The sequence below is a fragment of the Gossypium arboreum genome, chromosome 3, assembly GCF_025698485.1.
Source record: "Gossypium arboreum isolate Shixiya-1 chromosome 3, ASM2569848v2, whole genome shotgun sequence".
Lineage (NCBI taxonomy): Eukaryota > Viridiplantae > Streptophyta > Magnoliopsida > Malvales > Malvaceae > Gossypium > Gossypium arboreum.
In genome coordinates, this window is record NC_069072.1 from 105363018 (window position 1) to 105381074 (window position 18057).

At 37.4% G+C, this 18057-nt stretch overlaps 1 non-coding gene across 1 annotated transcript; it reads right to left on the bottom strand.

The window, feature by feature from the left end:
• Positions 1 to 2574: 2574 nt before the first annotated feature.
• LOC128290728 (small nucleolar RNA R71) lies at positions 2575 to 2681 on the bottom strand. The gene has a single exon (XR_008280516.1). It is a non-coding gene; the product is annotated as a small nucleolar RNA R71 (small nucleolar RNA).
• Between the last annotated feature and the right edge of the window lie 15376 nt (positions 2682 to 18057).

Consider the following 18057-nt stretch of genomic DNA (forward strand, 5'->3'; position numbering starts at 1 on the left):
ACACGGGCATGTGACTTGGCCGTGTAGCATAAGTCAGTATACCCTATAGTTTTGGCATGGCCTAGCACATGGCCTGGAACACGGGCGTGTGAGGCCATTTCGAAGGGTACACAGGCTAGTCACACGGGCGTGTGGTTGGCCATGTAACCCAAGTCAGAGAGTTACACGGGGTAGGACACGGGATGGGACACGGCCATGTGATCCCATTTTGAATGTCCATACGGCTTGTGACACGGGTGTGTCTTTGGCCTTGTGAGACACACGGCCAAGCCACACGGGCGTATGTCCCCTATAATTTGAAAATTTTTCTAAGTTTTCCAAAAATTTTTTGAATTATCGATTTAGTCCCGAACTACTTCTAATGCATGATTTGGGCCTCATAGGCTCGTATTAGAGACAATATGATTGATTGTTAATGCATTTTATTGGATATGAAAAACGTATGAGAAATGTAGGTTTGTTTAAGTAATTAATCTAGTAATGCTCCATAACCCTATTCCGGCGACGAATACGGGTTAGGGGTGTTTGATAAACTATAAATTATACATATTTTTACCCCATGTTTAATGCATTTTATGGATTATTTCTCATTAGAATTGGTGAATTCGATGCTCCTAATGCTTTAATTTCATATTTTATACTTAGGAGAGCATAAGAGAGTGAAAGGAACGAGAAATGGGCCAAAAACGGAGAAAATGGGCCAAAGTATGAAATCAACACGGCCTGGACCTCCTCACACGGGCAGACCATACGACCATGTCAATTTGGCAGGCTCGAACACGGCATGAAGTAATCGAACACGGGCGTGTTACACAGGCGTGTCTCTATCGAGCCCAAGTTGAGTCCAGTTCGGAAAAGGCCAATTTTGAGGGTTTTTAGGCATTCCAAAGCCCATAAATACACCCTAGAGGAGGAGTAAAAAGGAGGGAGAAGGGGGAGTAAGGAATTACTCCAAGAAAGCCGATTGATCCATCTCAGAAGTCGGATTCATCATCAAGACTGAAGATCTCTCCTCAATTTCCCTTCAAGAGTTTTCGGTTTTCTTTATGTTTTGTATTCTTTATTTTTCTGAGATATTTTCTTATTTAGTTATGAACTAAATCCCCTAAATACCTAAGGGGAATGAAACCTAAGACGAATCTTGTTATTATTTTCTGAATCGTATGATAAATATTTAACTTGTTCTTAATTATATGTTCTTAATTCTTGTTTTGATATCTCAGGATACTGATTCAAGATAAGCTCTTATTCAGAGGAGGAATAGACCCTGTCTAAGAGTACATTTATCATAATTAAGCGGAGTTGATTGCGCGCCTAGAAATAGGGTGACAAGATTTTGCCGAATTACGGTGAAACCTAATAAGAGGATCCATAGATCGAGTTAATGCAACCCTAGAGTGTTAATTAGAGAAAAGTCTCGGTTATTCAATCTAGGGATTAGACGTTATTAGTCTTGAATAGGGATAATAACATAACTTAGGGATCTCTATGGAACAAGTTGAATGAATAAATCGTTCGATTGGGAGCCAGAATAACAAGTAAAGTCTAAGTGGATTTTTCCTTAGGTATTGTCTTCATTCAATCGATTTTCCCAAAAGCAATTCCCCAATTCTTTTTTCTATGCATTTTTAGTTTAGATAATTAGTTAATTAAAACAAAACCCCATTATTCTTAGGCTAGATTATAAAAAGACAGTCATTACTAGTACTTTTAGTTCCTTTGGGTTCGACAATCCGGCCTTGCTAAAACTATACTACTGTTCGATAGGTACACTTGCCTACATCGTAATAATAGTGAGTTTAAGAACGAGTAATTATAAATATTTAAAACCTATCACAAAACCTCACGATCAAGTTTTTGGCGCCACTGCCGGGGAACTAAGATATTAGGAATGCTCAATTTTTATTACTTTAGCCATTTATTTTTCTTGCAATTTAATTTAATTTTATTATTATTATTTATTAACCTACTCTTTCTTTTTCTTGGTAGGTTTTCATAGTTTATGACTAGAAGAAACCCGACGGGACCATTACTTTTGACGAAGAAGTCGATCGTACAGTTAGTAGAAACCAAAGAGAAATAAGGCGCAGCTTAAGATATACAGAGAACAAGCAAGAAGACGATACTCAACCCCCAATAGAAGAGATGGCTAAAAACCAAGGTAATCAGCTACCTCCTGCAATTGCGGTTAATCAAAATCCTGCTCCACGCACTATGTACGATTATGCTAAACCTTCTTTATCAGGAATTGAATTTAGCATAGTTAGACCTGCTGTAGCTACAAATACTTTTGAATTAAAACCTAACACTATTCAGATGATACAGCAATTTGTTCAGTTTGATGGTTTACAGGATGAAGATCCCAATGCTCACTTAGCAAACTTTCTGGAATTTTGCGATACATTTAAAATCAATGGCGTTTCTAATGATGCCATTCGTCTTCGGTTATTCCCTTTTTCATTGAGGAACAAAGCTAAACAGTGGTTGAACTTATTACCATGAGGGTCAACTACTATTTGGGAACAAATGACCGAAAAATTTTTACTAAAATATTTTTTGCCGACTAAAACGGCTAAATTACGTAATGATATCTCTTCTGTTATGCAGATGGATTTAAAAACACTCTAAGATGCATGGGAGAGATACAAGGACCTTTTGAGAAGGTGCCCTCACCATGGGTTACCGCTTTGGCTCCAAGTACAAACATTTCACAATGGTCTGAATCCTTCGACTCGGTAAATGGTTGACGCAGCTGCTGGCGGAACCATCAACAATAAAACACCGGAAGATGCCTATGAGTTTATAGAAGAGATGTCACTGAATAACTATCAGTGGCAAGTCATGAGGACAAAGCCAACGAAAATAGTCGGCGTTTATAACGTCGATTTGGTCACCATGCTCTCTAATCAGGTAGAACTCTTAAATAAAAAGATTGATGGTTTTCTTAATTCTTCACAGGTTCACCCAGTAATACAATGCGAAGCAAGTAGCAATGGAACAAACTATTCAAAATATCAACCTTATGGCCACAACATGGATAGCGAGCAATTAAATTACATGGGTAATAATCCTCGACCTCAAAATAATCCATACAATAACACTTACAATGCAGGTTGGAAGAACCATCCCAATTTCTCATGGGGCGGTCAAGGAAATCAAAGACCACAACATCCTCCAGGCTACTAACAACCACCCTACCAACAGGAAAAGAAGCCAAATCTTAAAGAGATGCTCTCAAAGTTCATATCAGTGTCAGAAACCTATTTTTAGAACACCGAGACAGCACTTAAGAATCAAAAAGCATCGATCCAAGGGCTCGAGACTCAAATTGGCTAGTTTTCCAAACTAATATTTGAACGACCACAAGGTAGTTTGCCAAGTAATACCGAACCTAACCCAAGGGAATAGCTCAACGCAATTAATATTCAAGATGACAAAAAAGTCGTTGAGCCTGAACCAGAACCGAGGCACAAAACTGTGGTAAGCAAAGGTCAAGGTGAGGTAGATTATAATAAAAACAAACCAGTGACTATCGAATATAAACCTCGTGTGCCATTCCCCAACGCGACAAGGAAAGACCACTCAGATGAACAATTTGGTAAATTCCCTAAACTCTTAAAAAAATTACACATTAACTTACCATTTATTGAAGCTCTATCGCAGATGCCAAATGCAATGAAATTTTTAAAGGAGCTTTTAGCAAATAAGTGAAAGTTAGACGAGGCGTCGCATGTGGAGCTGAACGTAGTTTGCTCGGCCATTCTCCAAAATAAACTACCCAACAAACTAAAAGATTCAGGGAGTTTTATGATTCCTTGCTTAATGGGTAGTTTAGACGTTAATTATGCATTGGCTGATCTAGGGGCTAGTATCAATGTCATGCCTTACAAAATGTTTAAGCAACTGGGTCTCGGAAAACCCAAACAGATTAGGATGAGCATTCAATTAGCAGATAAAACTATAAGATTCCCTAGAGGTATTATTGAAGATGTGCTAGTTAAAATCGATAAATTTATATTTCCCGTTGACTTTATTTAAACACAAAAGAGGATAGCAACACTCCCTTAATCCTAGGAAGGCCATTTTTAGCAACTGCTAAAACTAACATTGATGTTGGCACAGGTGAACTCACACTCCGAGTGGGAGACGAAACAATCACCCTTCAAGCTCGCAATTCTGGCAACACATCAGGGATTGAAGGTAATTATTTAAACCATCCTACTAAAACTAATAATATGGTGCAACCTCCTTTGCAGAAAATGAGTCTGAAGAAAGCACACGAGTCATTCTCAAGAAATAGTAGAGGACCTGTTCATGAAGATCGAAGACTACAAATCGAGGAACTCGACGAATGGCGAACACACAAACCAAGAACACCCGACAAACTGAAACTACGCCAAAACGAGCCCAATACCTCTCCAAATCAACTTAAGGTTGATGATATGATCTTATTAGATGTCGCGGATCCCCACATTGACACTACCACACCGAAGAGGAAATCCCTCTTACGGTACTCAGTATTTTTCCATTCGGTACGATGGAGGTGGGTCATCTCAAGTTCGGCACTTTTAAGGTAAACAACACCCAATGAAAACCTTATTTTGATGAGATTGATAGCAGGAATAAAGAGTATAAACTCCTCAAACCACCATGACCATTCACTGAAGATGTAACTCGAGCTTAGACTATAAATAAGCACTTCTCAAGAGGTAACCCGAGCACTAACAATATTAATTTCTTTAAATTTTGGTATTTAACTCCTAACCTACTAATAGAAATCTTGAATACAGGGTTTTCCACAAAGACACGGCCAAGCATACGGGCGTGTTTAAGGCCGTGTGTAAACAGGGCAAAAGATTTCCCCAACACGGGCTACGATAAAACGCCACAGTCGTGCGATATGGTAGTGGTCGAGCTTGCCAAAATAACAAGAACGTGTGACACGCTCGTGTGGAAGAACCGTGGACGAACCTATTAAAACAGCACGGGCGTGTGACACACCCGTGTCTAACACCCGTGGTCGAACCTGTGAAATTAATACGGGCGTGGGGCTTGCATACACGGGCGTGAAAGAAGCAAACGAAGCTAGACACGGCTATGCAACACGGTCATGTTCACCAATACGCTCGAGGCACACAGGCATGTGTTGAATTTTAGACGCACCAAAATAGGAAAAACACAAAACACATGGGCTAAAATTGGGGCACACGGGCGTGTCCCATGGCCATGTGTCCCAAAATCTATAAATAGGCTGCACTATTCATTGTCTTCCCCACTCAAAAAACCCTAATCCTAGCTGCTGCAAGTCCACACGGCCTCCTTGCCACACCCGTGCGCCGCTTCTCACTCCATTTTTTACTCCCAATCTCTCTCCCTTAGCGTTTGTTCACTCTTTTCACCTCTATTCTACTTATTTTTAATGCTTATTCTTAAAATAATTGTTATTTTTATCATACTATGTTCATTTTGTTCATTATTTTCTGCATTATTAGATTATTTATCATGCATTTTATGTTAATGTAGGTTGTTAGGAAAGCTTCATTCCTTTATCATTATTATGCCCATCCTCATGCCCTTACAATGTTACGAAATTATGCTATCAAAAAGAATTTTGTTGGTTGAGTTTGGTTCATATTTTGGCTGAAATTAGTAGTTTAAATTCATGGCTTTCCAAATTCATGTATTTACTATTATTCTTCTTTACAAATTATAGGTATACGATGTCGTCTTCACGAGGGAAGAAATTTACTGTCCCCTCTTCAAAGAAAAGGAAGGGAGCGTCATCTTTTGCGAGTCCAATTGCGAAAATTCGTCACCTTCTCCTACAGTTCCCTTGAGGGCCCTAGGAAGAACTGCTCCAAATACTTCGGCCCCGACCCTTAATTGAGGGCCGCTGCATCAACTGGCTACCATAGAACAAGTTCAGATGGCTGACGCAATTCGGGCTCTCCTAACCACCGAACCTTGGGAGCTGTTCTTCGAGATTATCGAGCCGACATGGCTCGAGCTCACAATGGAACTCTACTCAATGTTTCATCTTCAAACTGTAATGACAAGGAACGATGATCCCGGCACGGTCAATTTCACCTAGGCGAATTAATCCGCCAGCTAAACGTCCCAGAGTTTGGTGCTGTACTAGGCTTATAAACGGAGGAGTTTAGGGAGGAGAGTGAACTACATGCTCTCAGTCGCCACATACATTTCTCTCCCTCAAAGTGCTGGCACACTTTGGCCCCTAGTACGGCCTTGTACAATCCTAGCCGCTCCAAGGCATCAGTTCTCCCACCATCCCTGAGGTACTTACATGCTTAGCTCACACGATTATAGAGATGCGAGAGAGCACTGGCGTCGTCAACACCCACGGCATCTACTTCTTATGGTGCATGTCACAAGGGCACGTCATCGACCTTGCCTATTTCATTGCCCTTGCGATTCAGCACCAGATGGAGCGGCATCGGAAGGGGGTCATCTCCATTGGCCCCTACGTGACTCGACTGGCACGACACTTCGGGCTCCTCAACACTCCGGCCCAAGAATCATCCCTCACCCTCATCGGCCAGATGTCTCCACAAGGCATCTCGAGCATGCTTAGCATGAGGATGATCGAGAGGCGCCGCGGAACCTACCCTCCCCAGTATCGTTTCGCTCAATCTACAATGGAGGAGGTCTACGACGACATTCCTGATGATGTCCCCCCACAGCATGAGGACCCACCGACTCAGCCACTACTACCCTCTCATCCAGTTCATGCGGCGGCTTCATATGCTGACATCTCTGAGCGCCTCACCCAATTCGAGCAGCAGTGTTTTCAACGATCTGACAACATTGATGCTACTCTATAGTAGATTTGTCAGCACCTTCTGTAACACCCCTAACTCGTGACCGACGCCGGTGTCGGACACGAGGGGTTAACGGCCAAATCCTCTCAAGATACCAACCAATTTGACATTACCAGTCAGGCTGGAAAACTGCGTCACCGTCGCCTTAAAAATCATATCTCGAGTTTCAAAACTCAGAAACTGGTTTCGTAAATTTTCCCTGAATTTAGACTCATATACCCATCCATGGATTTATTTTTAGAATTTTTGGTTGGGCCAATTGGTACAGTTTATTAGTTAAAGTCACCCATGTTACAGGGATCGACTGCTCTGACCTTCACACGTTACAACTCGAATATCTCTCTGTACAGGGATTTAATACTGGTTCCGTTTGTTTCTAATGAAACTAGACTCAAAATGGAATCTGTACATATAAGGCATGACTCCTAATTCTTTCTGGATAATTTATGGTAAATTTTCAAAGTCGCGACAGGGGACCCAGAAACCGTTCTGGCCCTGTCTCACGAGAACTTTAATATTTCTCAGTATACTGCTCATATGGTCGTTTTGTTTCGTCCATATAAAAATAGATTCATCAAGGTTCAGTTCCATAATTTACTCACTATTTAATTCTACTTCTACTATTTTTAGTGATTTTTCAATCTCATCTCACTGCTGCTGTCCGCAACAGTTACTGCAGAGACTATGCCAATTTCATGAATTTTTCCTTGGCCTTAATCATCCATCATACATGACACAAATTATGGCCACCTTATCAAAATTTGAGTTTCTAAGACTCGTGGCTATAGGTTCCAGCATCCCACTCGACGACCACATAGGCCATTTTCACATGGCTTAAAGTTTACAACCCACAATTCGACAAAATATAATAGCCTATACATGCCAAATGTTCTTCAACAACAAAAACAATACCACAAGATTTCAGCCGGTGTGATGACTTCATCGACGGTCCCGATCACATAAACAATACGAGTCCGAGAGACCTAAAATGGGTGACAAGAAAACACCGAGTGAGTTTACAACTCAGAAGTCATAAGCATTCATCAATCCATCGATAAAGTTACTACTACACGCACAACAAATGAGGCTAGGTACTCGTCCATATCGAATCTATACCATAATACCTCGGACCTTTCGGTCCAATCTCGCACCAATTCATACATCCACATTTCATATTCTACACAACAAGATAATCGAAGCATTTTTACACATTAACTCATTTTCCAGCACAACCATACAATTTCAATCATCACATAGATTTAAGGCTTACCAAATTCAACCCCAAGCATGAACGTATTCTCTATTTGTCATGAGCTCGAGGTACTTACCCGATCCGCTGTCCATACTCAATTCAATGGAGACACACCCTCCATATATATAGAGTACGCACACGCAGTGCTTACTACTCGATTTCGCACACTTAGTGCCACGTAATTTAAGCCCGCACACACAGTGCCATACCCTCCGAGCTCGCACACCCAGTGCCGTATTTTTTCCAACTTGCACACTTAGTGCCATATATTTCCAGCACGCACACTTAGTGCCATATATTTCAACACGCACACTTAGTGCCGATCTCGTCACCGTACACACGTATTGTTCAAGACACTTAGTGCCGAAAGCAAACTTTCTACTCATTTCACTATTTCTTTTACATTCAACAAATGTCATCACTCCATACACATACATTTTCATTTATATATATATATATCATCCCATTAAACACAATTGCATAAATTTTACAATCATTTAAGCAATATTAAATACGTGCTTAATGACTTACTTTGTATTGGGTAAAATGGCAACTCGGCTACTCGATGTTCTTTCCTTTGCCTTTGCTTGATTCTCCACCTTTAGCTTCTTGAGCTTAATCAATAAATTAACTAGTTTAACCGTCTTGCTAAATATTTATAATTCAACTACACATGCATATGTATGCTTGTATATTCAGCAACCATCCTCACTAATTACCCATTTAGTCGATTATACACATAATTAAAGGTAACATCACGAACGGCATACTTATGTATATTTATACAATGTCAAATATAACATCTTTTAAACACCTAATTTCATCTCATGAACATTTAATCAAATTTTCCTAATCTAGCATATATTTTCACATCTATTCGTAACATCAATCTATCATTTCCATTTCATTTAACACTTAACATTTACCACATATCAATTAACCAACTCTTCATCTAATCATGCTCTCATATTCGGTCATCCATACCTATACTAACCCTAACAAAATAATTTCTAAGTTTAACACAAGCACCACATTTTAGCATCATGGCCGAACACTTCATGCCTCATCACCACGACATCAAAACACCAACCGAATCATTCCTATCACCGAGACTAAGGTTCGCACCTTAGCTTCCCACATTCTTCTCATAACATTTCATAGTTCATTCGGCCACTCATCATTCAACCAACAAAATTTCCTAGCAAACCCCTATGGCCAAGCGCACCCACACACTTACATCTCAACTCACAATACCCAAAAATCACATACTAACTAAACTATCTTAAGCAATCAAAGAGTTCCCCCCCCTTTTTCCATAGCCGAATGTTCCATTCCCCCATCATTATTCAACATTTTAGCATGGCTAAGCAAGAACCATGATCATTCACTTAAAACAAGTAAGCATCTCACAAGTTAACACAATGTACTAACCTCCTTAAGGCTTCAAGTGACCGAAATTCTCCTCCTTCCTTCCTTCTAACTGCCAAGTTCAACAAAGAGAGAACTCACTTTTCCTCCCCTTTTCTCTCCCTCACTCACGGCAATGGCAAGGTAAAGGATGAACACTCCCTTTTTTTTTTTTCTTATTTTATTCCCCTTTCTTTTTAATTCCTTTCTTTATTTTAGTTTGTCTCCCATAATCCAATTTCTTATTATAATATCTAAGGCAAACAAATTTATTGCCCATCATCAATCTAACTTGGCCGGCCACCGTAAGGAAAATTTGGCAATTTGACATGCAAGTCCAAGCATTTTCTAATATGTATCAATAGGCCACTTTAACATTAGCCTAGCACATTTCTCAATTTCCTCACATAAGTCCCTTCTAATAAATTTCACCTACGAATGACGAAATTAAGGCACGAAATTTTCACATATGTACGTTCATGCACAATAAAAATAATAATTAATTATTCTTGTGTCTCGGTTTTGTGGTCCCGAAACCACATCCCGACTATGGTCAATTTTGGGATGTCACACCTTCACATATCATCGTCAGTCCCACCTCGCGAACCATCCAGCGATGAAGATGTTTAGAAATATTTATTTATTATTTTATGTTTTTAATTTTTATTAAAACTACTTTTTATTTTTATTTTTATTGTTTATTTTTTAGTAGATTTTAGAATTTTATTTTTAATTATCAACTTCAGTTTTCTTTATGAGTAATTATTCTTCCTAATATCCCCTAAAAAGTTCTTGATTTTGTCACAATTATATAAAGATCTTAAGCTCATCATCGCATAGGAACTAACACTCCACCGGGAAAGGTTCTCCACGTCTGTCATGTCCTGCTTGACCACGACCATAGCTACGACTAGATATAATATTCTATTGGCACAGGACTTATGGACTAATGAACCTCTACGACCGCCCGAGTATCCTCCTCCACTCTCGAACCGATTACTCTCCAAAACTCTAGTTCGAAGAATTCATCATACAGGAAGTTTCACTTCTCTCCCTATCTTATTTTTATTTTATAATACTTATCTTTGTACATTGTGGGCAATGTACATCTTAAGTGTGGGGGGAGGCATTCATTTTATTATTAGAAAAATCCCTAAATGATTGCCTTTTTCTCTTAAAAAGCTCTCATATCATATTTAGGATAAATTTTGATTGATTTATGATTTTGATTGATATATCTTGAATTAAAACATAGGCAATTTATGCATTGATTGTTTAAACTTTAAGACATTAGAGAATCAAGCATGATGAGTTGATTTTTAAGAATTCAAAATCTTAGGCTGTTTCTCAAAGTCTAGGTATTACTTTGAATTGGAATTCACAAGTCTTAACATCAAAAGGCCATACTTTTTGTGAGATTTTTTAGCCTTTTGAGCATCTATTAATTCTTTCATGCTCACTTTTATTATTGCTTTGAGTGCGTCAATATTGAATTGTTATTCTAGAACTTGCTTGATTATGTATGTCGAGACCACACCATTTGATTTGATATGTCAAAATGATTAAGGCACTTAGGATTAACCCACTCATGCAATGAAAAGCCTACCTTCACGATTAACCCCTAGTAAACCCCCTTGAGCCTAACAAGCCATTTCTTGTATTACCCTTAATATTAACCTTTAACCCATTATTGTTGAAATCCCTTAAATTAATCCCTATTTTTGTCGAGATTTGAGTTGAATCGATTGCTTAGCTATGTTTTGTTCTTAATAGTTAGTCTATATTATTCAACTTGTTCTAAAAAAAAATAATGTATACATATCTGTAATTTCATATTCGGAGAGAAGCTCTGTTGTACGCAAATGAAGATTAACTATTTTTCTAATTAGGCAATCCTTCAATTTAATCTTGATTATAACCCTTTCTTTCAGCTTGTGACCACACCCCCTAACCAAGCCTCATTACAACCCTCCAAAGACATTTTGATTGATGTATCACCTTAAATTATAGTGGTGGAGATTTGATTTTCATGCAAGCCTATGGTAATGACTTTTCATTATTGACTAAGTGCTTCATTTATTTTCCTTAAACACCTCGAGTGATTTGAGTGAATCTTTAGTGAGGATGTGAAACTCTGTGATATTCTGAATCAAAGGTAATTACTTAGAGGCGGAGAGACACCTATGTTTGCATGATTAAATACTCAACTTGGAATGTTTGGAACTTTTATGTTCTTTTAGTTGAATTCTCAATGTATGATTACCTATGGATTAATTTGAGATATTATTGATAGAAATTATAAGTTGAGAAGAATTTATTTTGATTATGAGTTGAGAATTTTACTTGAGGACAAGCAAATGCTTAAGTGTGGGGGTATTTGATAAACCGTAAATTATACATATTTTTACCCCATGTTTAATGCATTTTATGGATTTTTTCTCATTAGAATTGGTGAATTCGATGCTCCTAATGCTTTAATTTCATGTTTTATACTTAGGTAAGCATAGGAGAGCGAAAGGAACGAGAAACGGGCCAAAAATGGAGCAAATGGGCCAAAGTACGAAATCAACACGGCCTGGACCTCCTCACACGGGCAGACCACACGGCCATGTCAATTTGGCAGGCTCGAACACGGCCTGAAGTAATTGAACACGGGCGTGTCTCTACCGAGCCCAAGTTGAGTCCAATTCGGAAAAGGCCAATTTTGAGGGTTTTTAGGCATTCCAAAGCCTATAAATACACCCTAGAGGAGGAGGAAAAATGAGGGAGAAGGGGGAGTAAGGAATTACTCCAAGGAAGCCGATTGATCCATCTCAGAAGCCGGATTCATCATCAAGACTGAAGATCTCTCCTCAATTTCCCTTCAGGAGTTTTCAGTTTTCTTTATGTTTTGTATTCTTTATTTTTCTGAGATGTTTTCTTATTTAGTTATGAACTAAAGCCCCTAAATACCTAAGGGGAATGAAACTTAAGACGAATCTTGTTATTATTTTCTGAATCGTATGATAAATATTTAACTTGTTCTTAATAATATGTTCTTAATTCTTGTTTTGATATCCCAGGATACTGATTCAAGATAAGCTCTTATTCAGAGGAGGAATAGACCCTGTCTAAAAGTACATTTATCATAATTAAGCGGAGTTAATTGCGCGCCTAGAAATAGGGTGACAAGATTTTGCCGGATTACGGTGAAACCTAATAAGAGGATCCATAGATCGAGTTAATGCAACCCTAAAGTGTTAATTAAAGAAAAGTCTCGGTTATTCAATCAGGGATTAGACGTTATTAGTCTTGAATAGGGATAATAACATAACTTAGGGATCTCTACGGAACAAGTTGAATGAATAAATCGTCCGATTCAGAGCCAGAATAACAAGTAAAGTCTAGGTGGATTTTTCCTTAGGTATTGTCTTCATTCAATTGATTTTCCCAAAAGAAATTCCCCAATTCTTTTCTCTGTGCGTTCTTAGTTTAGATAATTAGTTAATTAAAACAAAACTCCATTATTCTTAGGCTAGATAATAAAAAGACAGTCATTACTAGTACTTTTAGTTCCTTTGGGTTCGACAATCCGGTCTTGCTAAAACTATACTACTGTTCGATAGGTACACTTGCCTGCATCACGATAATAGTGAGTTCAAGAATGAGTAATTATAAATATTTAAAACCTATCACGAAACCTCGCGATCAGTGTTACATTATCTGTAAGAGTGACAAGTCAGTCATAATATTTTTGTGTTATATTGGAACACAAAGTGTTCCAAGGATCAACCCAAGAGAGTTCGAGTGATAAGATGATTAACAATGAAAATGCATACAAATAAGAAGTCTAGCTAGCTACTTACTAAGTATTATAATATGACAAATCATTATCAAGGATTAATTACGATATCTAACACCTAGAATGACTAAAATGAAAAACAATCAAACGTACACAAATAACAACTTAATAGGAAAAAGTGGTTAATTGACTTCTATGTATTTGATTATTTCTTGGATTAGGGATTTAAAGGGTTCAAACTCTTAATGGTTCAATTTTACCTCCCGGTCACCATTTTGCCCAATTAAACGATTTAGTCCTGTTTATCTCTTGTTCTTATCAAATGAAATTAGGACAATCAAATTGTTTTCAATAGGCTTTCCTTTTGATCTCACCTATCTAATTGTTCACCTAGAGGCGTCAATTCAAATTTTTGAAGTTTATTTGATTTAGTCTAGTTTTTACGATTTAGTCCTTAACCTAAAAATTAACCATGCAACATTTCCATCAACCAACCACCATGAGGCTTAGTTACTGTCCATCATCAACGCAACAACATCAGTCAAATACATGTTCAAATGATTCATTAAATAAGCATAAAAAAACAATGTTAGAAAAATCTTAAGGACTTTTGATGAGTTTTTTGGAGAAGATGGTGGCAACAACAATGAAGAAGAGAACATAGCTAAAGTAGAGATTTTTACACTTCTGAAGGTTAACAAAGATGAAATATATTAAAGGGATTAAAGAGAAATCAAAATACAAAGTATAGTTTGTGTATCTAAGTGCAAAGAAATGAAATGTTATAGTAAAAAGTAAGAAAACTACCAACTACAACCACTATGATAAGAAAAGTAAAGAACTAAAACTTAAAAATGAAGAAGAAATAACTACTAAGCTAAAAAGATGGTAAAGGTCTCCCCTTTTAAGTTCAACAACAAAAGCATCTTTTGTATAGTGAAAATTTCAACCCTAAAATTGAAAAAATTGCCTTTGGAGTGTCTTGGACATAAGACTACCCCTGCATTATTTTTCACCATGTTAGGTAGCGTGTTGTAACACCCTTGCATTAATGTCACAACACCCTCGATAGTGGTAAACTCTTAGCCCTAGTATCGGAATATATGGTTTTGGAACCTCATTTCCCTAAACAAAGTGTATAAATATAAAATAGGAACTAAAAAATTAATATGAAAATATAATAAAGTTCGGTTAAGTAATTTTGCCAAAAAAGTGGTTAATTAAAGCTCAAGGTGTAACGACTCGAAAGTCAGTGGTATTAGAAAATACAATTTTGGGACCCTGTTCCCGTAAACCAAACTTGTAAATATTTTTGTTAAATATTTACGGAGTTATATTATAGGTGAATTGAATTTTGGATAGGTAATTTTACCAAATTAGTGGTTAACTAAGGTACAGTGTAACACCTTCACTCGACCTAATCGCCGAATCTGGGTATGGGGGGCCACAAATGAACCTGATTTGAAATAAAGACAGAATTATAGATTTGGATGGAATTTATTAAATAATATATATCTTACAACATAATCTTTAAATTCAAATAAAAGATTACTATATCAGAATTTTAAACTTCCTAGTAAACTACTTAGTTACAATATATTTAACCCCAAGGCGAAGCCTATGAAGGTAGCCCCTTCTTATATGCAAGACGCAATACTGATGTTGATTCTTGTTCCAACATTATCTGGCTTGGTCCCTCATCGAGTTCCTTATCCAACAAGCCCTGCATTATAGGCTAAAACATTTATAAGTTCAAATGAACTTAGAGAGTTTCTTCCTTACTACCATGCATAGCTCACCCCTTCTTAGCTAGGAGTATTAACTTAAAAGAAAATAAAATACTTTAACTCCCTATTTTACTTAGACATCCATGTCGTGCCTGAACTAGTGGGCTCTCATACGCTTTCCTCCTTTATTTATTGGCGGTTTGGCTGCTAATACCATAAGTGTAACATGCCTAACTCGTATCCGTCGCCAGAACAGGGTTTCAGATCATTACTAGAATATTCATAAACATTTACAAATAAATTATGTAAATTACTATTTATTTACCGAGATCATTCATAACGTCCCTTGTTTGGGCCCTCGAGGCCCAATATAATTATTAGAATCAAGTCAGGACTTAATTGAGAACTTTAAGAATTTTTTGTGACTTTTCAAAAAAATTTCGAGGTGCAGGGCTCACACGCCTGTGTAGTCCAAGGGACACGCCCATGCTAGAGGCCATGTTTGACCCTATGTAACTCTCTGACTTGTATATACAGCCATGCCACACACCTGTGTACTAGGCCATGTGGTCAATTAATTCAATTCAAAATTAGGTGTCGGTTTCACACGATCAAGAAACACACCCGTGTTCTAGGCCGTGTAGCACACACTGTTGAGACACACACTCGTGTCTCTACCCTTGTGCCCAATTGTAAGCATTTTGTTTCTCAAAATTAAGGTGCAGGGGACACACGGCCTAACCACATGCCCATATTACTAGGCCATGTGTCACACACGGTCTAGACACACGCCCTTGTGTCTACCCATGTGGACAAAATGAAGTCATTTCTAGCTTCATTTCTCACCCAAAATTTCACCCATGACCTGCACTTGAAACATAGATCTAATACCAACCAATCCAAGCATTCAACTTAAGCAAATTTCATCATTCACAAGGCACATCACTACAAGCATACATGATCACAACCTTACCTTAGTTTAACTTAGGCGTTCACAACATTGATCACATATTTTTAACACAACACATGTGTATATATATATATATCATAATAGTCTACTTAATCATGCCAAAATGAACCATTACTAGCAATTCCAATGGCTAGGTTACAGAATAACATTTTAAGACACGATTGGCCAAGTTGTCCTATACATGCCATTATACCAAAATGATTTTTGCTAATTATACCCAAAATGACTAGTTGATAGTGTGACAATGCTCCAGTGATCTCCAACCCTCGTGAGCTTTCGAGCACTATAAAACAGGGGAAAAATAAACGGAGTAAGCATTACATGCTTAGTAAGTTTGTATAACGAAAACTAAATTTACCAATCCTGTTTATTAAATCTAAGCATGCAATAACAAATTTTCCATTCATTTGGCTAAATTGCCTAAACACATGCATCCAATCAAACATATTAGTCACAAAGTTTTCATATACATCAAGAATAGATGAGCTCATTGTAATAGGCCCATTTCACCCAGGCCCGTTAAAATCCAAAAAAAAACCAGAAATAAAAAAAACAAAAATCACAAAATAAAAATCCAATAAATGTCCATAGTCTAAATTTACATTCAGCCCACATATAATTGAAGCCCAAATTTTAAACTCATTTTACAATAAGGCCCAAACCTAAATTAAACCTAATCCTAACCCATTACATATCCCAATAACCTAACCCAAAAACATAGCCCATTAAATATTTTCAGAAAGTGGAAACCCTAGGCCACCAAGCTACCGTTCCCATACATCGCAAGCACCACAGCAGCCCCAAACAGTGAAGCTTCTGGAAGCCTTCGCATCACGCCTCACGAGCGGCCTCGCCATGTCAACAGCACCGCGCTATACACACCTGCAACGGATTAACAACTACAGCAATTGACAGCAAAGGCATAACAGAAAATCCAAATCCATTGCATTTTCTTTTTTATTTACTTTTTATTTATTTCTCTTTATTCGGCTATAAAAAGCCAGAGAAATGATGTAAAAGGGGAGGACGAAATATTAAAAAAAAAAGGAAAAAGCAATGAAAAACTAAGGTAATTTTAGATTGCATTCTCCAGTGTTTCAATTCATTTTTCTTTCTTTATTTCTCCACAAAATCCCTTCGCATAAAAGAAAAAAAGAGAAAAAGAGATTATGCATAGAGAATATACACCTACATACGCACACTAAATACTGGAAAAAGTATTTCGAGGGTAGATTTACAGAGGTGATTTTTAGTTTTTTTATTGGCTTTTAGTTTCTTTTTTTTTTCTTCGGATTGAATCGTTTCATTTTCCTATTCAATCTTTCAAAATTGTATTTTAAAATAAAAGGTAAAGCGAGAGAAGAGATCTTATTTTATAAATCCGCCTCGGATCTTCTTTGTTTCGTTGAAATTGAAAACAGGGGAGAGATTTTAAGGCTGTAAATTGATTTTATGACTCAGATGCTCCTTTTGTTGGCGGCACCTGCTAGATGAAACCCTAAAAAATGGGCTGATAGCATACTTAGGTTTAAAAGGAAAGTTTGCTGCATTTTAAAAGAAAAACAATTGAAAAAGGAAGGTATAACAGCAGTTTTCAAAAACTGCACTGTTTAATAAAGTGAAGGTCCGTGCATTAGCCCGATTTAAGGAGTCGGATCTGCGCCCTTTTGTTTGAATGGGTAAATTGTGCGCTAGATCCCTCCTTTCGCGTGACGTCTCCAATTGAGTCCTATTTGTCATCTTTGTCTTTTTAATTTTGGCCCTATGATTTGCGCGTTTTTTTTTTATTTTGGTCCACGATTCAGCGAAGTATTATGAGTTCGGTATATTTCCAATTTTAGTCCTCGCACATTTGTGCGCATGGCATATTGATCCGATTTTTCAATTATTTTATTTGTAAATGGTTCTTCTTGTGCTAAATTTGTTGTAATTAAGTCTTATTTTTATTTTACTGCACTTGCAATTTTTTTTTTACTTACTCATTGGCTGTGATGTTTTATGTTATTTTGATAGCTAAGTTTTGTAATTTTTTTTTATTTATTCTGTTATTTTAACAATTGGCGTACTATTTGAAGTAAAAT